Consider the following 18,496-nt stretch of genomic DNA (forward strand, 5'->3'; position numbering starts at 1 on the left):
CAGGGCAAAAGGAGAGCGAGGTCTTGTCCGAGTATCGTCAAAGATAACAATGAAGAGAGAGAAGCCAGGCAAACTAGCGTGAGAACAGTCATATCTACGTTCCCGGCGAAGAGACTGGATGTCTCGCTTACATAACTGTTGACGACACAGAAGCAATGTATCTTTAACGTGTACACACTTCCAGGAGGTCTGACCTCTGACCTGAGATGGAAAAAAAGGAGGGGTCCGACACGTGAGTGACCCGGATGAGCTAGTTTGAGCTGCTGCACTGAGTGACAGGCAGCGCCTGTAGCAAGTCAATCAGAGGGACTACATGTACTTCATAGCCAGGAACTTTTGAATCTGCCATCACCAGCTAACATCACACATATATACATACATGCCCATACACAGTCATATACATATATACGCATATATATATATATATATATATATATATATATATATATATATATATATATATATATATATATATATATATATATATATATATCTTTTTTCTTTCTTTCAAACTATTCGCCATTTCCCGCGTTAGTGAGGTAGCGTTAAGAACAGAGAACTGGGCCTTTGAGGGAATATTCTCACCTGGCCCCCTTGTCTGTTCCTTCTTTTGGAAAATTAAAAAAAAAAGAAAAAAAAAATGAGAGGGGAAGATTTCCAGCCCCCCGCTCCCTCCCCTTTTAGTCGCCTTCTACGACACGCAGGGAATACGTGGGAAGTATTCTTTCTCCCCTATCCCCAGGGATATATATATATATATATATATATATATATATATATATATATATATATATATATATATATATATATATATATATATATATATATATATATATATTGTGCTGAGAGGTGCAACTGGAGGGATGTCTGATCATTATCTTGTGGAGGCTAAGGTGAAGATTTGTATGGGTTTTCAGAAAAGAAGAGTTAATGTTGGGGTGAAGAGGGTGATGAGAGTAAGTGAGCTTGGGAAGGAGACTTGTGTGAGGAAGTACCAGGAGAGACTGAGTACAGAATGGAAAAAGGTGAGAACAATGGAAGTAAGGGGAGTGGGGGAGGAATGGGATGTATTTAGGGAATCAGTGATGGATTGCGGAAAAGATGCTTGTGGCATGAGAAGAGTGGGAGGTGGGTTGATTAGAAAGGGTAGTGAGTGGTGGGATGAAGAAGCAAGATTATTAGTGAAAGAGAAGAGAGAGGCATTTGGACGATTTTTGCAGGGAAAAAATGCAATTGAGTGGGAGATGTATAAAAGAAAGAGACAGGAGGTCAAGAGAAAGGTGCAAGAGGTGAAAAAGAGGGCAAATGAGAGGTGGGGTGAGAGAGTATCATTAAATTTTAGGGAGAATAAAAAGATGTTTTGGAAGGAGGTAAATAAAGTGCGTAAGACAAGGGAGCAAATGGGAACTCCAATGAAGAGCGCAAATGGGGAGGTGATAACAAGTAGTGGTGATGTGAGAAGGAGATGGAGTGAGTATTTTGAAGGTTTGTTGAATGTGTTTGATGATAGAGTGGCAGATATAGGGTGTTTTGGTCGAGGTGGTGTGCAAAGTGAGAGGGTTAGAGAAAATGATTTGGTAAACAGAGAAGAGGTAGCAAAAGCTTTGCGGAAGATTAAAGCCGGCAAGGCAGCAGGTTTGGATGGTATTGCAGTGGAATTTATTAAAAAAGGGGGTGACTGTATTATTGACTGGTTGGTAAGGTTATTTAATGTATGTATGACTCATGGTGAGGTGCCTGAGGATTGGCGGAATGCGTGCATAGTGCCATTGTACAAAGGCAAAGGGGATAAGAGTGAGTGCTTAAATTACAGAGGTATAAGTTTGTTGAGTATTCTTGGTAAATTATATGGGAGGGTATTGATTGAGAGGGTGAAGGCATGTACAGAGCATGAGATTGGGGAAGAGCAGTGTGGTTTCAGAAGTGGTAGAGGATGTGTGGATCAGGTGTTTGCTTTGAAGAATGTATGTGAGAAATACTTAGAAAAGCAAATGGATTTGTATGTAGCATTTATGGATCTGGAGAAAGCATATGATAGAGTTGATAGAGATGCTCTGTGGAAGGTATTAAGAATATATGGTGTGGGAGGCAAGTTGTTAGAAGCAGTGAAAAGTTTTTATCGAGGATGTAAGGCATGTGTACGTGTAGGAAGAGAGGAAAGTGATTGGTTCTCAGTGAATGTAGGTTTGCGGCAGGGGTGTGTGATGTCTCCATGGTTGTTTAATTTGTTTATGGATGGGGTTGTTAGGGAGGTGAATGCAAGAGTTTTGGAAAGAGGGGCAAGTATGAAGTCTGTTGGGGATGAGAGAGCTTGGGAAGTGAGTCAGTTGTTGTTCGCTGATGATACAGCGCTGGTGGCTGATTCATGTGAGAAACTGCAGAAGCTGGTGACTGAGTTTGGTAAAGTGTGTGAAAGAAAAAAGTTAAGAGTAAATGTGAATAAGAGCAAGGTTATTAGGTACAGTAGGGTTGAGGGTCAAGTCAATTGGGAGGTAAGTTTGAATGGAGAAAAACTGGAGGAAGTAAAGTGTTTTAGATATCTGGGAAAGGATCTGGCAGCGGATGGATCCATGGAAGCGGAAGTGGATCATAGGGTGGGGGAGGGGGCGAAAATCCTGGGAGCCTTGAAGAATGTGTGGAAGTCGAGAACATTATCTCGGAAAGCAAAAATGGGTATGTTTGAAGGAATAGTGGTTCCAACAATGTTGTATTGTTGCGAGGCGTGGGCTATGGATAGAGTTGTGCGCAGGAGGATGGATGTGCTGGAAATGAGATGTTTGAGGACAATGTGTGGTCTGAGGTGGTTTGATCGAGTGAGTAACGTAAGGGTAAGAGAGATGTGTGGAAATAAAAAGAGCGTGGTTGAGAGAGCAGAAGAGGGTGTTTTGAAATGGTTTGGGCACATGGAGAGAATGAGTGAGGAAAGATTGACCAAGAGGATATATGTGTCGGAGGTGGAGGGAACGAGGAGAAGTGGGAGACCAAATTGGAGGTGGAAAGATGGAGTGAAAAAGATTTTGTGTGATCGGTGCCTGAACATGCAGGAGGGTGAAAGGAGGGCAAGGAATAGAGTGAATTGGATCGATGTGGTATACCGGGGTTGACGTGCTGTCAGTGGATTGAATCAGGGCATATGAAGCGTCTGGGGTAAGCCATGGAAAGCTGTGTAGGTATGTATATTTGCGTGTGTGGACGTATGTATATACATGTGTAAGGGGGTGGGTTGGGCCATTTCTTTCGTCTGTTTCCTTGCGCTACCTCGCAAACGCGGGAGACAGCGACAAAGCACAAAATATATATATATATATATATATATATATATATATATATATATATATATATATATATATATATATATATATATATATATATATATTCATACTCGCTTGCCTTCATCCATTCCCGGCGCCAGCTTGCCCCACAGGAAACAGCATCGCTACCCCCTGCGTCAGCGAGGTAGCGCCAGGAAAACAGACAACAAAGGCCACAAACGTTCACACTCAGTCTCTAGCTGTCATGTGTAATGCACCGAAACCACAGCTCCCTTTTCACATCCAGGCCCCACAGAACTTTCCAAGTCTTGCCCCAGAAGTTTCACATGTCCTGGTTCAGTCCATTGACAGCACGTCGACCCCGGTATAACACATCGTTCCAATTCACTCTTTCCTTGCACGCCTCTCATCCTCATGCATGTTCAGGCCTCGATCGCTCAAAATCTTTTTCACTCCTTCCTTCCACCTACAATTTGGTCTCCCACTTTTCCTCGTCCCCTCCACCTCTGACACACATATCCTCTTTGGCAATCTTTCCTCACTCATTCTCTCTATGTGACCAAACCATTTCCAAACACCCTCTTCTGCTCTCTCAACCACACTCTTTTTGTTACCACACATCGCTCTTACCCTTTCATTGCTTACTCGATCAAACCACCTCACACCACATATTGTCCTCAAACATCTCATTTCCAGCACATCCACCCTCCTCCGCACAACCCTACCTATAGCCCACGCCTCGCAACCATATAACATTGTTGGAATCACTATTCCTTCAAATATTACCCATTTTCGCTCACCAGGATAAAGTTCTCGCCTTCCACACATTCTCCATCGCTCGCAAAACAAGTTCCTCCAGAATGTACCGCTCCAGTCAGGTTGAGCCGTTGCAAAGGGCAGGTATGCACCTTGCGTGTCCTGACAGCCGGGCTGATCACCCAGCAGTAAGGACCGGCCTGCCTGCTGGAGGTGGGGGAGGGAGGGAGACATACTCAAACCAACTTAAGGGAAAAGAAATCCACGAAGACTTTCTCTCTTCCAGCTGCCTTTCCCTTCCTCCTGTTCCTCTCCCGACTGTCCCACTGTGACTCTCTCTCTCTCTCTCTCTCTCTCTCTCTCTCTCTCTCTCTCTCTCTCTCTCTCTCTCTCTCTCTCTCCTCCACCCTATCACCACCACCACACCCCCCCCCCCTCCAAGCAATCCCCTCCATCCCCCCCTCTCAATCTCCTCCCCCTTTACCCCCCTCCAAAACCCTCCCTTGTTTCCATCCTCTCCCGTCTCCCTCGTCCCGGCCGAGACCTCCCTTACCTCCCTCCTCCCTAGCCTACCCAACTCCCCCGCCTGCTCCCTCCTGCCACGCCCAACTCCCCCCCAACCCTCCCGTACGCCTTACAGTAAAGCGCCACATAATACTGACCCTCGAACATAAGTGAATATCACACGGTACAGGGAATCTACAGTTCGTACCAGTTGCTGGCTGGCTGACTGGCTGGCTGGCTGGTTGGTTGACTGGCTGACTGGCTGGCTGGCTGGCTGACTGACTGGTTGACTGCTGGCTGGCTGGCTGGCTGGCTGACTGACTAGCTCGTTGGCTGACTAGCTGGTTGGTTGACTGGCTGACTGACTGGCTGGTTGGTTGACTAGCTGACTGGCTGGCTGGCTGGCTGACTAGCTGGTTGGCTGACTAGCTGGCTGACTGGTTGACTGCTGGCTGGCTGACTAGCTGGTTGGCTGACTGGCTGGCTGGCTGGCTGGCTGACTTGCTGGTTGGCTGACTAGCTGGCTGATTAGCTGGCTGGCTGATTAGCTGACTAGCTGGCTGGCTGGCTAGATGGGTGGTTGATTGGCTTGTTGACTAACTAGCTGGCTGGTTGGATGACTAGCTGGCTGACTGGCTGACTAGCTGGCTGACTGGCTGGCTGGCTGGCTGGCTGGCTGGCTGATGCCAAACAGGACGTGATATTCAGGGATGAGGCATATGTATGGCTGACTGCTCATGAAGGAGAAGGTGACCACAAGGCTCAGTTTAAACTCATGTTGTCCTCATTATCCATATCTTAAACCCCTATTTTCCTCATTGACCATATGCATACCTCATTTGTCCTCATTGTCCAGATTTCAAACCCCTATTGTCCTCATTATCCATATATCAAACTCACATTGTCCTCATTATCCATATATCAAACTCATATTGTCCTCATTATCCATACAGATAACAGCGAGATATCACTCGCCTTTGAAAAGTTTCAGAATTTTGCAGACAACATGAAATTAGTTAATATATCCCAAACAGAAGATTTTGATGATTCAGAGAGACTGAGAATGATGAAGTGGTTAGTGGCATGATGAATATTGATGTAGTGGTTAGTGGCATGATGAATATTGATGTAGTGGTTAGTGGCATGATGAATATTGATGTAGTGGTTAGTGGCATGATGAATATTGATGTAGTGGTTAGTGGCATGATGAATATTGATGTAGTGGTTAGTGGCATGATGAATATTCATGTAGTGGTTAGTGGCATGATGAATATTTATGTAGTAGTTAGTGGCATGATGAATATTGATGTAGTGGTTAGTGGCATGATGAATATGGATGTAGTGGTTAGTGGAATGATGAATATTGATGTAGTGGTTAGTGGCATGATGAATATGGATGTAGTGGTTAGTGGCATGATGAATATGGATGTAGTGGTTAGTGGAATGATGAATATTGATGTAGTGGTTAGTGGCATGATGAATATGGATGTAGTGGTTAGTGGAATGATGAATATTGATGTAGTGGTTAGTGGCATGATGAATATGGATGTAGTGGTTAGTGGAATGATGAATATGGATGTAGTGGTTAGTGGAATGATGAATATTGATGTAGTGGTTAGTGGCATGATGAATATGGATGTAGTGGTTAGTGGAATGATGAATATGGATGTAGTGGTTAGTGGAATGATGAATATTGATGTAGTGGTTAGTGGCATGATGAATATGGATGTAGTGGTTAGTGGCATGATGAATATGGATGTAGTGGTTAGTGGAATGATGAATATTGATGTAGTGGTTAGTGGCATGATGAATATGGATGTAGTGGTTAGTGGAATGATGAATATTGATGTAGTGGTTAGTGGCATGATGAATATGGATGTAGTGGTTAGTGGCATGATGAATATGGATGTAGTGGTTAGTGGCATGATGAATATTGATGTAGTGGTTAGTGGCATGATGAATATGGATGTAGTGGTTAGTGGAATGATGAATATTGATGTAGTGGTTAGTGGCATGATGAATATGGATGTAGTGGTTAGTGGCATGATGAATATTCATGTAGTGGTTAGTGGCATGATGAATATGGATGTAGTGGTTAGTGGCATGATGAATATGATGTAGTGGTTAGTGGCATGATGAATATTGATGTAGTGGTTAGTGGCATGATGAATATGGATGTAGTGGTTAGTGGCATGATGAATATTGATGTAGTGGTTAGTGGCATGATGAATATGGATGTAGTGGTTAGTGGCATGATGAATATTGATGTAGTGGTTAGTGGCATGATGAATATGGATGTAGTGGTTAGTGGCATGATGAATATTGATGTAGTGGTTAGTGGCATGATGAATATTGATGTAGTGGTTAGTGGCATGATGAATATGGATGTAGTGGTTAGTGGCATGATGAATATTGATGTAGTGGTTAGTGGCATGATGAATATTGATGTAGTGGTTAGTGGCATGATGAATATGGATGTAGTGGTTAGTGGCATGATGAATATTGATGTAGTGGTTAGTGGCATGATGAATATTGATGTAGTGGTTAGTGGCATGATGAATATTCATGTAGTGGTTAGTGGCATGATGAATATTGATGTAGTGGTTAGTGGCATGATGAATATTGATGTAGTGGTTAGTGGCATGATGAATATGGATGTAGTGGTTAGTGGCATGATGAATATTGATGTAGTGGTTAGTGGCATGATGAATATTGATGTAGTGGTTAGTGGCATGATGAATATGGATGTAGTGGTTAGTGGCATGATGAATATTGATGTAGTGGTTAGTGGCATGATGAATATGGATGTAGTGGTTAGTGGCATGATGAATATGGATGTAGTGGTTAGTGGCATGATGAATATTGATGTAGTGGTTAGTGGCATGATGAATATGGATGTAGTGGTTAGTGGAATGATGAATATTGATGTAGTGGTTAGTGGAATGATGAATATGGATGTAGTGGTTAGTGGAATGATGAATATGGATGTAGTGGTTAGTGGCATGATGAATATGGATGTAGTGGTTAGTGGCATGATGAATATGGATGTAGTGGTTAGTGGCATGATGAATATTGATGTAGTGGTTAGTGGCATGATGAATATGGATGTAGTGGTTAGTGGCATGATGAATATGGATGTAGTGGTTAGTGGCATGATGAATATGGATGTAGTGGTTAGTGGCATGATGAATATGGATGTAGTGGTTAGTGGCATGATGAATATGGATGTAGTGGTTAGTGGCATGATGAATATGGATGTAGTGGTTAGTGGCATGATGAATATTGATGTAGTGGTTAGTGGCATGATGAATATGGATGTAGTGGTTAGTGGCATGATGAATATGATGTAGTGGTTAGTGGCATGATGAATATGGATGTAGTGGTTAGTGGCATGATGAATATTGATGTAGTGGTTAGTGGCATGATGAATATGGATGTAGTGGTTAGTGGCATGATGAATATTCATGTAGTGGTTAGTGGCATGATGAATATGGATGTAGTGGTTAGTGGAATGATGAATATTGATGTAGTGGTTAGTGGCATGATGAATATGGATGTAGTGGTTAGTGGCATGATGAATATTCATGTAGTGGTTAGTGGCATGATGAATATGGATGTAGTGGTTAGTGGCATGATGAATATTCATGTAGTGGTTAGTGGCATGATGAATATTGATGTAGTGGTTAGTGGCATGATGAATATGGATGTAGTGGTTAGTGGCATGATGAATATTGATGTAGTGGTTAGTGGCATGATGAATATTGATGTAGTGGTTAGTGGCAAGATGAATATTGACGTAGTGGTTAGTGGAATGTTGAGTATGGATGTAATGATCATTGGTGTGATGTATATTGATGTAGTGGTCACTGGTGTGATGTATATTGATGTAATGGTCAGCGACGTTATTACATATTGATGTAACGGTCAAAGGCGCGATGTATATCGATTGTAATTTAGATTTATGCAAGCTCCTCTATTTTGGTACGAAAAGCATAACACAAAATAATGCTTGAGAAGCCAAGGAAGAAAATCCTGTAGCGATAACCATTATAGCAGTATTGACCCACGGTATGTGAGACAATGCATCGTTGGATATGATTTATCAGTGTTATGTTTCATATCTTACATATATCAACTGCAAACCGAAAGACTCTTTTCATAACTCCTAAAAAGTCGGGTTATATTTCGAATACACAACTCGGCTCTGGCTCCCCCAGACGATATCAAAGACGAAAAAAAAAAAATATTAGAACAAATGCAAAAAGGAGCAGCAAAACCCATTTGTCGCTTACATATGAACAATATGGATTTAAGATCCCAGGGGAACTTTGAATTAGTTTCTGGAAACACCTTAGAGTCCCAGAAGGTTTCATAGCTCTCTAGACATCAGATAATTCTGATAATATAACTTGAAGTCATTTCTTCGTCTTAGACAGATATTACGGCGTTCATGTAAGAGTAAAAACATATATTACAAACAAGAAGCATAATTTCCTTCATCAGTAACTACAGAACAATGGAACAGACCACAATCTAAAGAAGAAAACACAGATAGACATATTCTTTAATGATTCTAATCAGCAGTTAATACGTCTGCTCATGATTAACAAGACCATAAGCACGCAATTAACTATTCCGTTTCTATGTGCAGATTATCCAGCGTCAGTGATTAACATCAGAATGTGATTTGCTTCATCCATCATTTCCAATAAGGTTTCTACCTCAGTATTTTCTGTCCTTGTGTTCCTCTGTAGCCATTTGCTTGCCGGAGGGAGTGGTGGAGTGTTTACCTCCCTATCCTGTCTCATTCTATATAACTTACTGAGTTAAGGTTACTGTTACTGTCCTCCATCAGATACCCTCGTCACAGACCATCGGGTCTTCTGGTATCTGTCTTTCCCATGTACTGTCCTCCAGCAGATACCCTCGTCACAGACCATCAGGTCTTCTGGTATCTGTCCTTCCCATGTACTGTCCTCCAGCAGACACGTGTCCTCGTCACAGACCATCGGGTCTTCTGTTATCTGTCCTTCCCATGCACTGTCCTCCAGCAGACACCCTCGTCACAGACCATCGGGTCTTCTGATATCTGTCCTCCCCATGCATTGTCCTCCAGCAGACACCCTCATGACAGACATTCGGGTCTTCTGTTATCTGTCCTTCCCATGTACTGTCCTCCAGCAGACATCCTCGTCACAGACCATCGGGTCTTCTGGTATCTGTCTTTCCCATGTACTGTCCTCCAGCAGATACCCTCGTCACAGACCATCGGGTCTTCTGGTATCTATCCTTCCCATGTACTGTCCTCCAGCAGACATCCTCGTCACAGACCATCGGGTCTTCTGGTATCTGTCTTTCCCATGTACTGTCCTCCAGCAGATACCCTCGTCACAGACCATCAGGGCTTCTGCTATCTGTCTTTCCCATGCACTGTCCTCCAGCAGATAACTTGGTTACAGACCATTCATCCTCCCCCTTCCCTCCAACCCTCCCCTTACCTGTCTCCCTCTTATCACCCCTACCTCATTCGCCCCCCCCCCGCCGAACCTTCCCCCATCTACTCCTTCCCCCGCCCCACGTACCACCCCTTGCAACACCCCTCCCCCCACCCCCACCCCACACCCCCCTTTCCGAGTACTGGCAGTGAACCAGTTTGGCTACTGGCCGTTGTCAGCTGTGTCGACAACGCGTTAATTTGATACGTGTGATAGTTACTATTTCATATGTTATTGATGTTACACATGGGAGAGGGATTCACATATGGGCCTGGGTATGATCATCACTTTTAATATTGTTCATGCTAACATGTTCAGGCCCGCCACATAATTCTCATGATTTGTGTTATGTAATCATTCTCTGTATGTTATGTAATTTTCTTTGTACGTAAAAACATTTTGTAGACATATGTACGCTAATGCTATGTAGTAATGTGTGCTAGTGTTATATGGTTATATAAGGTACTTGTGTTTATGTAGTTACTATGTGTAAAAGTACTGTGTAGTTATTCTGTACACAGATGTTATGTAGTTATAAATAGTGATGCTTAGCAAAGTAAATTGGCTGAGGTGCACAAGGCCAGGTTATCACAGAAAAATAAATGATAATAACGAATGATAATTATGCCAGTCTGGTAGTAAGTACTGCCTCTAACAACCTGATTGAACAACATAACAACACATCAGCTCGTCCCGTCATGCCCAGCTGTGAAGGCAGAAGACCTCAGAGATCAACGTTCGTTTTATGTAATTATGACAGTAATGATCATTATGACTGTAATGATCATTATGACTCTAAATGGTCATTAGAACTGCAGTGATAAGGGATATAAGATCCACGAATGCGTGCGGTCCGAACTTAACGATTACTGACGAAAATGATTATGAGTCGCTCTGCTACAATTCCTGGAACATCCCCAAAGTTCAGGTCGAACTAAGTTTAATAGTTTTCCTGGAAGTTACTGAGTGTGTGAAGGACTTCGAGAGCGGCGAGGAGTTTGGGGTTGAACTGAAGAAATAAAAAAAGGTCAAATGCACAGAACCTATTAATAAAAATCTAATCAGACTTTCCCTTGTAGGCGAAAATGACTGTAATGTACAGTGGTACTTTACAATTATCACTTGGCGAGTTGCAACATCCAGTCTATAAACAACATAAGAATATGAGCGAGTGTCAAGGTGTTGCCGTGGCTAAGGGCGTGCGCAAAACCATTGTCCAGATCTTAGTATCATCTGGAATTAATGAGGTGAGATTCATGAGCCATCAACACATTCAAGCCAAGCTTAAAAAAATGGGTTCATCTCGGCTCACGACTTTGCCGTCTATGTAAAAGCCACGTAGGAATACGTCTCCATCCACACAATCACTTCTGTACAGCCTTCCATAATATACGTAATATATCCATATGTTTACGCGTGCTTGTGCACGATTTCGCGGTGCCGCTGGGCTGTGCTGGAAATGACCAAGTTTCCAGCCACTCCTCCTGGAAATGATCGGGTCCATCGTGGACTCTGACGATCCAGCGTCGGATCCTCACCACAATCGCTCGCGATCAAACAATTGAGCAGAGGGTCAATCGCGTCCCCAGTGTTATATGAAGCGGTTTGAAAGGCGTTTACTATGAGGGCGAGGTGAGGCTGTACACAGACAGATGTTTGGCACAAACAGAAGAACCTGTTTCGTCCTGCAGGTGTGCGAAATGACGATGACATCAGAGCCTTTCTGCTCACACTGCGGCGCGAAAGGAGTCGAACAAGACTCCTGAAGTCAAAGAGGAATGAGACTGCTGTACGATCCGTAATAATGGTGTCGTTTAGAATAGGATCAACCCGTGTTACGACCGAGGATTGAATCCCCCTTTAGCTCTGGCGTCTAACGTAAAAGAATGATGGGAAGGAACGGTATGTTTGGTGCTGATGAAAGAGATGGAATTACTCGAAGAGTGAGAGAGAGAGAGAGAGAGGGAGAGAGAGAGAGAGAGAGAGAGAGAGAGAGAGAGAGAGAGAGAGAGAGAGAGAGAGAGAGAGAGAGAGAGAGAGACAGACAGACAGACAGACAGACAGACAGAGAGTTCAAAGTTTGAAACCAATTATCATTCGTTGATCGAAGTCCAGGTTGACCATAATTCCCGTATCTTGAGTTGGATATGACAAATGATAATCAGCTCTAAAAAAAAACATGGGATGTTGTACTCTTGAACCTACTTGGCGGAGCGGTTAGCGATCCTGAATGTGACACAGAGGATCGAATCCTAAATACCAGATTCCTTTTCTTTTTTTTTTTAGAATGCGACGCACTCCAGAGTCATGTACCAAAATGTACCAAAAGCCAGCACTACGAACTGTAACATCTCCCTTTCAAGCCCAGGGGGTTACTGAGGACCAGCTGTACCGTAAGTGTTATATAGGTCCTATATATAATCCAACTGTATAATTATATGATGGGTAATTATATGATAAGTCGTATAATTAAACAGTATACATACATGATGGGTCATACAATCCAACTCTATGAATCTAAAAAATATTCTCAGTTACAGATATTTCATACAACGTTTAAGGAATCTAATATGAGAGAGAGGGTCGCTGCGAATTAGGAGAGATATGGGATAAGGGTGGCGTAAAGTATGATATATATGGGACGGGTGTGGGAGGGGTGCCGCAAAATATGATATACGAGTTTAGTATACTTAAAAGCGGAAAATATATATGGAAGATACTATACCCACTGTATATATATATATATATATATATATATATATATATATATATATATATATATATATATATATATATATATATATATATATATATATATATATATCATGTTTTATAGACTTCGTATCCAACAGATAAGGACCTTTGCCAGGCACACACTAATGGTCAAAACTCTGAAACACGACGAATGTGGGAGAGATCAGGAACAGGCAATCAGGATGACTGTTAACAGTAGCAAACAGGATGAGTGACTGTAAACAGTAGCCACACAGGATGAGTGACTGTTAACAGTAGTCACAGAGGATGAGTGACTGTTAACAGTAGCCACACAGGTATATTGACTGTTAACAGTAGCCACACAGGATGAGTGACTGTTAACAGTAGTCACAGAGGATGAGTGACTGTTAACAGTAGCCACACAGGATGACTGACTGTTAACAGTAGCCACTCAGGATGACTGACTGTTAACAGTAGCAACACAGGATGAATGACTGTTAACAGTAGCCACTCAGGATAACTGACTGTTAACAGTAGCAACACAGGATGAGTGACTGTTAACAGTAGCCACTCAGGATGAGTGACAGTTAACAGTAGCCACACAGGTATATTGACTGTTAACAGTAGCCACACAGGATGAGTGACTGTTAACAGTAGCCACACAGGATGACTGACTGTCAACAGTAGCCACACAGGATGAGTGACTGTTAACAGTAGCCACTCAGGTTGAGTGACTGTTAACAATAGCCACTCAGGTGAGTAACTGTTAACAGTAGCCACACAGGATGACTGTTAACAGTAGCCACTCAGGATGAGTGACAGTTAACAGTAGCCACACAGGATCAGTGACTGTTAACAGTAGTCACACAGGATGAGTGACAGTTAACAGTAGCCACACAGGATGAGTGACAGTTAACAGTAGTCAGAGAGGATGAGTGACTGTTAACAGTAGCCACACAGGATGACTGACTGTTAACAGTAGCCACTCAGGATGACTGACTGTTAACAGTAGCCACACAGGATGACTGACTGTCAACAGTAGCCACACAGGATGAGTGACTGTTAACAGTAGCCACTCAGGTTGAGTGACTGTTAACAATAGCCACTCAGGTGAGTAACTGTTAACAGTAGCCACACAGGATGACTGTTAACAGTAGCCACTCAGGATGAGTGACAGGTTGAGTGACTGTTAACAATAGCCACTCAGGTGAGTAACTGTTAACAGTAGCCACACAGGATGACTGTTAACAGTAGCCACTCAGGATGAGTGACAGTTAACAGTAGCCACAGAGGATCAGTGACTGTTAACAGTAGCCACACAGGATGAGTGACAGTTAACAGTAGCCTGACAGGATGGATGACTATCAAGAGGCAACACACAGCACGATTTCAGAAAATTGTCTAAAGATGCCACGAAAAAAGAAGAAAGAAATCTTAAAACATTAAAATATATGTTTCAAACTTTTTTTTTAAGAAGGTGTCACTACAATTACTACATAACAACAATGAAAATATATGAACATCTTTCTCAGAAAACGTCAGGTAGACTTAAGAAGTCTGTCGGCCTCCCAAATCAATCATGTCCTCTCGTTCTTGTCCTCGTGTTTTGAGTTTTCCTCCGCATCTTCCAGTGTCGTCCCTCTTCCTCTCAACCAGCTCGTGATGTCCACAATCTCTCCTGTTCTAAGACGTTCGACCACTCGTCTCACCTTCAAGGGGTCCTGTCCAAATACTCCTAGACACATCTCGTGTCATCCATTCCTTGTATATAACCACAACACCTTAGATTATTATCTTCAATTACTTCTCCTACAGATGTAAAAGTTAAATCTTCTCCTACACAGGTGTTTCTCGTCGTATCTATTCCTGCATCTTCACTGATTACCCTCAGTCCTCCATCTCGCCCGCCTGGATCTGTGATGAACTTATTTTGCTTGTGAGTAACGATGATTCTGGTCCATATATATTAAGAATGGGTCTTGGAATGGCGGTGTATACTATTCTCTTGCATTTCAATGGTGCATTTCTGAAGTTTGCACTGTATTAAGACGTTTCCTTTGCATCTCTGTCAGCGTCAGGATTTTCTTGTATACAACTGTATTCTTGCTGTATGAATACATCTGTGTATAGAAGCTACTGTGGTCTTACTCTTGTATTAAAAGCAGTGACATTAATATTCCATCCCCCAAGAACGCATCAGACACTGGGCCCCTCTTCTCACCCTCCCTAGCCCATGTATTGTACCCACTGGGCGCCTCTTAGCTTGCTCCCTTCTACCCCTCACCTCTGTGTCTTTCACACGTATAAGCTACACTTTGATAAATAAGTCCTTTTGAATGATAAGACCAAATCCCTACCATCTTTCCACTCTCCCAGCAGACTCTGTTCTCTCCCCATCACTCGTAACACATCTTGTTATCTTTACACAGTACAGACTTCTCATCCCTTCTCATTGGGAGACAAATCCTCTTTCGTAAACACTATCATCTCCCCCTCACTTGCCGATACCCCTGCATTCTCTATACACTCCAGATACCTCCAAATTCCTCCCCATGTAACGATAAGTCCTGTAATTCCCTACAAGCATTTGCTGGTAAATCATATACTCTCCCATCATTGATTGATACGACCTGTATCTCCACACACCCACTTGCTGATACCAATTGATTTCTGTATATGTGACAAATCCTGTAACCTCGACACGCTCCGGGAAATCCGGTCAATCCAGTAATCTCTTCCCTCATGAGAACACGTCCGGCAAACGTAAACACTCATGTAAATTTTCCTTAATCTCCACCTCACCCAGTGACAAATCCTACCCGGGTCTAAACACCTCCCCCCGATGGCAAATCTCTGTAATCTCCCCCACTTAAAAACAGAATCCTCTCCCCTGTATACATCCTTGCTGTCATCTTACGACTCCTCGCGACAAAGGTAATCTGATAACATCAGCAGATTGGAGATGACTTCGAATATTTGGATGGCCTAAGGAAAGGTAACTCATGCTTAGAAGACCCGTATTGTTTGCGCCCCCTCTCTGGGGAGAGTGGAAGTGCGGGGGGGGGGGTCCTCTGGCTGCCTTGCACGAGTGACCTTTGACCTTAGCTGGAGCCGCATGGGGCGTGTCCCGCCTCTTCTCCTTCCGGTCTCCTCTTCCTCCTTTGTTCACTCGGCCCTGTCTCCCGTTCTCCAGACTTCTCCTCCACCCTCTTCCATCTCCTAATGACCCAAACTCACTTGTCCTCCTCTCCCATTTCCTCCTCTTGTTCCTCTTCCACTTTTGTTTCTCCTCTTCCTCCCCCTCCTTTGTTCGTTCTCCATCTTGATTCCACTCTGCTTCCCTTATCTACCCATCTATTCCTCTTCCTCTGCTCCTTTTCCTCCAGCCTCATCTCCCTCCATCTCCTCCTCTTCTTTCCTTTTCCATCTCTCTTCCTCCGCCGACACAAGGCACCCTACAAGACCGACTCTTCCTCATGTTTCACTTCTCTCTCTCACACACACTCCCAAAGTCACCTCCAAGACTCCAAAGACACTGTCGCACAAGCCCCAAACTCCCTCACTGCCAACCACCTCATACATCCGTAACCCCTCACCCTCCCTCCTTCCCAACCCCCTCCAAACGCATTCCCATCCCCTTACATTCACATTCCTAACCCCTCTACATAAATTCTCATACCCCTTACATACATTCAAAACCTCTTCAAAGACATTTCCATCCAATTTACATACATTCCCAACTCCTACCCACAGGTTCCTCTCCCCATCACATAGATTCACAATCCCGTCGCATACATTCCCAACACCCTTCACATATACATCCCCATTCCCTCATTTCACATAATCAAACCATTATCCACAATACACCATTTTTTTTTTCAACCACGTATGACTTCTACACGCACACAACTCCCCCGCCACCCCACACGCAGTAACAGCCCTTCTCACTCTCCCATCCAGCTCTCACCGACACCACTTTCCCTGTCCCGGTAACGAGGATCCACAAAGACCGGGTCTTCTACTTAACCAACCGCCACTGTATGTTGACAGCGAAGGGCAACACTGATGTACGTGATCATCCTTAAGTACGTACGTATACTACACGTACGGTCGTGTTCGTGGATTCACTAACCGTGCCTGAGTTCGTGTTCGTGGCCTCACAATCCACCCCTGGGGTAGTCGTTGTTCGTGGCCTCACAATCCACCCCTGGGGTCGTCGTTGTTCGTGGCCTCACAATCCACCCATGGGGTCGTCAGTGTTCGTGGCCTCACTATCCAACCCATGGGTCGTCGTGTTCGTGGCCTCACAATCCACCCCTGAGGTCGTGTCCGTAGCCCCGATAAGCAAGTATTGGATGGGATATTCTAAATGCTAATCAAACTTTTGTAGATTATTGAAACACTTCCTTCATATAAGCTCACGGACACGTAAGTCTCAGATACAAGAACACTTTTGCAACCGCAGCTCAGACACGCACGGAGCAGCACGAACACGTACGCAACAGTAAAAAATACGAACGCTATAGCAGCATTAACGCAACGGTAGCATGGACGTGTGTGTGTGTGTGTGTCAAATAGACGCACATCTAGATGCATTGTACCCATGAGACATATAATTCACGTGTGACATAATTTCTTAACATAACTGACAACTTGTATGCACACAGATGGCGTCTGAGATTCAGTCATCGTATTGTTATATTTCTAGAAATGAGGCATTTCTAGATGCATTCTAGACATGAGGCACTTTCAGATATATCCTAAACATGAGGTACTTCTAGATAACATCTAGACATGAGTCATCTATGGATGACTCCTAGATATGAGGCACTATTAGATACAACTAGACATGAGGCACTTCTATATACATCCTGTAAATGAGGCATAAGATACATCTAGGCATCATGAAACACGTCTGTCTTAGAGGCATTGAGACACGAGGTACTCCTGCCTTCATCCAGACATGAAGAACTTTGAGATACATCAAGACATGTAACATTCCTAGATGCAATCTAGAGATGAGACACTTCTAGTTACATTAATACCATTTAGTCTTCAGTCCACACTTTAGAAAATCTTTCAAAATGATTACCTCAGTGTGACAAGAAAACATTGCCATTTAACGCTCATGCTCATGTGATTATATATATATATATATATATATATATATATATATATATATATATATATATATACATATATATATATATATATATATATATATATATTATTTGGTGTAATATGAGGTCCTTAGATAATTTCAATGCTGAATCAAAAAGAAGCATATTGTACCGATATCATAATTCAGTACTCACTAAAATATCTCTGTTGCGAGCAGTACTACAGATATCAGATATCCAGCTTCCGGGCGGGCGGTTGTGGTTCCAGCCGTGACAGCAGTCAAAACCTCAGCACAGCTGCAAAGCCCCAACACCTGCACTGGCTCAGCTGTCCGCTCCACACCGACATACAAACCTTCCTCACTGCACTCGACCACTACACTACTCTCTCAGATGTTAGCCCTTTATGCTCTTGTTTTCCCTATGTTGTACGATGCCCCGTAAGTTGTGAATATAGATGTAATTATGGACATAACATAGTTGTTGATTTTGTTCTTATAGTCGACGGAATGGGGGGTGAAAATCGAAAATAATGGCTATGCAAGTCGCGAAAAGGTGTTTTTGCAATTTGAGCGGCATCGTGTGATCGTACGCCCGGCAGAGGGTCACACAGTCTGGTCCGATCGACGGAGCA

General features: G+C 43.2%; 1 protein-coding gene across 1 annotated transcript in view; it reads right to left on the bottom strand.

The window, feature by feature from the left end:
• Positions 1-18,249, bottom strand: part of LOC139747157 (uncharacterized) — an 80,576-nt gene extending 62,327 nt beyond the window's left edge. Inside the window, exon 1 of the mRNA XM_071659108.1 lies at positions 18,058-18,249. The gene's annotated coding sequence lies outside the window, so the exon portion shown is untranslated. The remainder of the gene's footprint in view (positions 1-18,057) is intronic.
• Between the last annotated feature and the right edge of the window lie 247 nt (positions 18,250-18,496).

Source organism: Panulirus ornatus, chromosome 67 (assembly GCF_036320965.1).
Source record: "Panulirus ornatus isolate Po-2019 chromosome 67, ASM3632096v1, whole genome shotgun sequence".
In the NCBI taxonomy this organism is placed as follows: domain Eukaryota; kingdom Metazoa; phylum Arthropoda; class Malacostraca; order Decapoda; family Palinuridae; genus Panulirus; species Panulirus ornatus.